Consider the following 5696-nt stretch of genomic DNA (forward strand, 5'->3'; position numbering starts at 1 on the left):
ATGAGCCAGGTTTGTGTTCAGTGAAGTAAAAGAGATGAGACATACCTGGGGTTAGCCAGGCAGAAGGATAACACATATCCCATGTCTAGGCTGAGCACTCTGTGTAAATGTGGAAGATTTGCCAGCAGCACCCATGTCAAATTGGGATTTCCTTTCCAGTCAGAAAAAATAAAGGCAAATGAGAACCAGCTGGCATTTTGTGTGAGATAAATTAAAATGAATGAATGAGTCAATTAAACAAGCAATCAATGAGAAAATTGACACATCACTCTAAGAAATAAAGATTCCTTTTTTAAACATATGTCTTTATTTTATTAATAGTAGTATGTCCCCCTCTATCAGTTATACTTACTGTATACCCAATCCTATACTAGGCATCATGGAAGAAGGAAGGAAAATGAAGAAAGAAAAGATAGAGAGGAAAAATTGAACGGGAAGTATACATGGATGAAGAAAGGAAGAGAAATCAGGCAAAAATAATGAGGCATATTTACCATGAATCTACCATGTGCCAGTTTCTATACAAAATACCATGGTATAGACATGAACACTTACTACAACACTATGAAGTTAGATAGCATTTTCCACTTCACAGATGAGGACAAGAAAATTTGAAAAGATGTTGTAAGATCCCAAGACCGCATATCTAAAACAGCATAGAGTCTAGAAACAATATCTGCTTTTGAAATTCTGAATCTGTGAGTGGAAGGGCAGAAAATGAGAAATAAAGCAAAAGCACATGCAAGTTGCTAAAAACAGACTAATCGCTGTTTTAGACAATACAAATTTAGTTTGAGGAATTCAACGCTCTTCCCTTGAGAAATGGGAACGAAAGGATTTTCTAGAGGAGGTCACGTTGACTTTTTACTCCAATATGTCATGTGGAAGATGAATGGATAAAGTCTAGTGTTTTGAACAAAAGCTTAGAAATAAGGGAAAATGTTCTTTGAAAAGCCTAGGATAGGATTTCCACAGCTTGACATGAAAAGGCAAATGAAACTGGACTAACCCTCCCAAAAGCAAATGGAATTGTAGTACTCTTCCCACTGTAAGCAATTATTACACAGGAAAAAATATAGAAAGAATAACTGTGCTTCATTGAATTAAAGACAGAGCAGAAATGAAAAAGCAACCTACGAAATGTGAGGAAATATTTTCCAACCATGTATCTAATAAAATTTAATATGCAAAACATATAAGGAATTCAATAGCAATAAAATAATCCAATTTTTTAGATGGACAAAGGACCTGAATAGACATTTTCCCAAAGAAAATTTTCAAATGGCCAACAGGTACGTGAAAAGGTGCTCAGAGTTACTAATGATCAGGAAATGCAAATCAAAACTCCAATAAGATATCACCTCACACCTGTGAGAATGGCTATTATTAAAAAGATAAAACAAGTGCTGTCTAGGATGTGAAGTAAAGGGAACCCTTGTTCACTGCTAGTGGGAATATAAATTGCTTTAGACACTGTGAAAAACAATATGGAAATTCCTTTAAAAAATTAAAAATAGTGGACTTTCAATGGCAAAGGAACAAGAGACAGAGAGGACCTTCCCCTACATCAAAATTCATCTTGCATGTGGAACAAATTCTACAGGACACCTTCTGAATGCTGACAGAAGACCCCAGACTTCCAAAAAGACAAGCCAATCTCTTCAGAATGAGGAAGGGCAAAAGATAATGATAAAAAAAGAGACAGAGGATACGTGACCCATGAAGTTCCAGGTGTTCAAGCTGGATTTAGAAAAGGCAGAGGAACCAGAGATCAACTTGCCAGCATCCGCTGGATCATCAAAAAAGCAAGAGAATACCAAAAAAACATCTACTTCTGCTTTATAGATTATACCAAAGCCTTTGACTGTGTAGATCACAACAAACCGTGGAAAATTCTTGAAGAGATAGGAATACCAGACTGCCTTACCTGCCTCCTGAGAAATCTGTATGCAGGTCAAGAAGCAACAGTTAGAACTGGACACGGCACAACAAACTGGTTCCCAATCAGGAAAGGAGTATATCAAGGCTGTATATTGTCACCCTGCTTATTTAACTTCTATACAGAGTACATCATGTGAAATGCTGGGCTGAATGAAGCACAAGCTGGAATCATAATTGCTGGGAGAAATATCAATAACCTCAGACATGCAGATGACAACACCCTATGGCAGAAAGCAAAGAACTAAAGAGCCTCTTGATGAAAGTGAAAAGAGAGTGGAAAAGCTGGCTTAAAACTCAGCATTCATAAAACAAAGATCATAGCATCCAGTCCCATCACTTCATGGGAAATAGATGGGGAAACAATTGAAACAGTGACAGACTTTATTTTGGGGGGCTCCAAAATCACTGCAGATGGTGACTGCAACCATGAAATTAAAAGGCGCTTGCTCCTTGGAAGAAAAGCTCTGACCAACCTAGACAGCATATTGAAAAGCAGAGACATTATTTTGCCAACAAAGGCCCATCTAGTCAAAGCTATGGTTTTTCCAATAGTCATGTATGGATGTGAGAGTTGGGCCATAAAGAAGGCTGAGTGCTGAAGAATTGATGCTTTTGAACTGTGGTGTTGGAGAAGACTCTTGAGAGTCCCTTGGACTGCAACGAGATCCAACTAGTCAATCTTAAAGGAAATCAGTCCTCAATATTCATTGAAAAGACTGATGCTGAAGCTGAAACTCCAATACTTTGGCCACCTGATGCGAAGAACTCACTCACTGGAAAAAAGACCCTGATGCTGGGAAAGATTGAAGGCGGGAGGAGAAGGGGACGACAGAATATGAAATGGTTGGATGGCATCACCAACTCAATGGACATGAGTTTGAGTAAACTCTGGGAGTTGGTGATGCCTGGCAGGCTGCAGTCAATGGGGTCGCAAAGAGTTGGACGTGACTGAGCGACTGAACTGAACTCAACCTGCACCCAGAGCGGGATTTGAGAGGGAGGAAAAGTTTTGGTACACTCAGAAACCCCCTCAGGGGAGGGGACAGGGGAGAGCATCGGAACCTCAGAGGGGAGCACAGCAACAAGTGTTCAGAAGGCAGAAAGTGAAAGTCACTTAGTCGTGTCCGACTCTTTGCGATCCTATGGACTATACAGTCCATGGAATTCTTCAGGCCAGAATACTGGAGTGGGTAGCCTTTCCCTTCTCCAGGGGATCTTCCCAATCCAAGGATCGAACCGAGGTCTCCCGCTTTACAGGCGGATTCTATACCAGCTGAGCCAAAAGGGAAGCTGCTCAGAAGGCAAAATGGAGAGAATTCACCATAGAGTCACTACCAAATAGCACTTCAGTCTAGAAGCAGCTTACATGGCCACACCACCGCAGAGAGTGGGGACAGTGTGCTAAGGCTCAGGCTTCAGGGATCGGACCCCAGGGAAAGGACCTGGTTGACTGCCCTGAAGATGCTCTGAGGCGGCTAGTAGGACACAGCTGAGGGAGTACAGGGAAGCCTGGGCCTCCCTTAGAAGCAATAGATCCTTGCCATAGGAATGCTCTAACTCTGAGTGCTTGCAGAACCTGGGACCCTGCCTTGGCTGACGGCCTTAGGGGGATGAGTCAGCTGTGGTCTGCAGCTCCAGAGGTAGAAAAGCCATGGAAGTGCCAGAGGTGAGGACACGAGGCTGCTACAGCCTCAACCCCAGGGGCCACAGTTGTCACCAAGCTGTGAGCAGGCACGTGTCACTGCTCACATCTTCCTGGGAGCCTGAGCAGCCTGGTTCTGCCAAGGGACTCACAACCCAGGGTCAACTCCCCTGGGGAAGCTGGCCACCCGCCTCAGACTGTGGCGACCTCCCTCCCACAGGTCTCAGCCACAGCAGGCACTCTCCCCACACACCCCAACTGTGTCTGCTGTACCCCTCCCTCTCCTCACCCCAACTAAGCAAGTGACACTGGAGGGCGGCCTAGAAGCAGAGGCACAGCCAGAACCAACGTAGAGCACCAGGGGATGTGTGACCAAAGGAGAGAAGGGGAAATCACTCCTGAGTTGCAGGTGCAGTGGTTAAATCCCTGCAGCTAGCCTGAGACTGGGTTTTAAGGGCAACTGCAGACTTTGGGAGGGCTTCCCAGGTGGCGCTAGTGGTAAAGAACCTGCCTGCCAACGATCCCTGGGTCAGGAAGATCCCCAGGGGGAGGAAATGGCAACCCACTCCAATATTCTTGCTTGGAGAATTTCATGGACAGACAAGCCTGGCGGGCTACAGTCTATAGAGTTGCGAAGAGTTGGACATGACTGAGCGACTTGAGCATGCACATACTTACGAGTGGGATTGCTGGATCATATAGTAACTCTATTTTTCATTTTTTAAGGAAACTCCATGCTGTTATTCATAGTGGCTACACCAACTTACACTCCCACCAACAGTGTAGGAGGTTTCCCTTCCTTTTTGTCCACACCCTCTCCAGCATTTATTGTTGCTAGACTTTTTCAAGACAGCCATTCTGACTAGCATGAGGTTTTGACGTGCATTTCTTTAATAATTAGCAATGCTGGAGCATCTTTTCCCCGGCCTGTGGGCCATCTCTATGTCTTTTTTGGAAGAAACATCTATCTAGGGTTTCTGTTTCTTTTTTCTTTTTTTAGTTTAGCTGCATCGGGTCTAGGTTGCCACACACGGGATCTCCCTTGCATCATGCCAGGTCTCCTGATGTGGCACACAGGTACTTTAGTTGTTGCCTGTATGCTCAGTAGTTCTGGTGAATGGGCTTAATTTCTCTGCAGCATGTGGGATTTTAGTTCTCCAACAAGGGATGGAACCCACGTTCCCTGCATTGAAAGGTGGATACTTTACCAGTGGACCAACCACCAAGGAAGTCCTTTCTGTTTGTTGACTGAGTTGTTTGTTTTTTTTATATTGAGCTGTATGAGCTGTTTGCATATTTTGGAAATTAAGCCCTTGTCAGTCACATTCTTTGCAAATATTTTTCCCCATTCCACAGGTTGTCTTTTCATTTTTTTAAAAAAATGTTTTCCTAATCCCACTGCTGGGCATTCACACTGAGGAAACCAGAAGGGAAAGAGACACGTGTACCCCAATGTTCATCGCAGCACTGTTTATAATAGCCAGGACATGGAAGCAACCTAGATGTCCATCAGCAGATGAATGGATAAGAAAGCTGTGGTACATATACACAATGGAGTATTACTCAGCCATTAAAAAGAATACATTTGAGTCAGTTCTAATGAGGTGGATGAAACTGGAGCCTATTATACAGAGTGAAGTAAGCCAGAAGGAAAAACACCAATACAGTATACTAACGCATATATATGGAATTTAGAAAGAGGGTAACAATAACCCTGTGTATAAGACAGCAAAAGAGACACTGATGTATAGAACAGTCTTATGGACTCTGTGGGAGAGGGAGAGGGTGGGAAGATTTGGGAGAATGGCATTGAAACATGTAAAATATCATGTATGAAACAAGATGCCAGTCCAGGTTTGATGCACGATACTGGATGCTTGGGGCTAGTGCACTGGGATGACCCAGAGGGATGGTATGGGGAGGGAGGAGGGAGGAGGGTTCGGGATGGGGAACACATGTATACCTGTGGTGGATTCATTTCGATATTTGGCAAAACTAATACAATTATGTAAAGTTTAAAAATAAAATAAAATTTAAAAAATAATAAAAAATAAAAAAATGTTTTCCTTTGCTGTGCAAAGGCTTTTTCTAAGTTTGATTAGGTCCCATTTGT

Source organism: Bos indicus, chromosome 13, assembly GCF_029378745.1.
Source record: "Bos indicus isolate NIAB-ARS_2022 breed Sahiwal x Tharparkar chromosome 13, NIAB-ARS_B.indTharparkar_mat_pri_1.0, whole genome shotgun sequence".
Classification (NCBI taxonomy): domain Eukaryota; kingdom Metazoa; phylum Chordata; class Mammalia; order Artiodactyla; family Bovidae; genus Bos; species Bos indicus.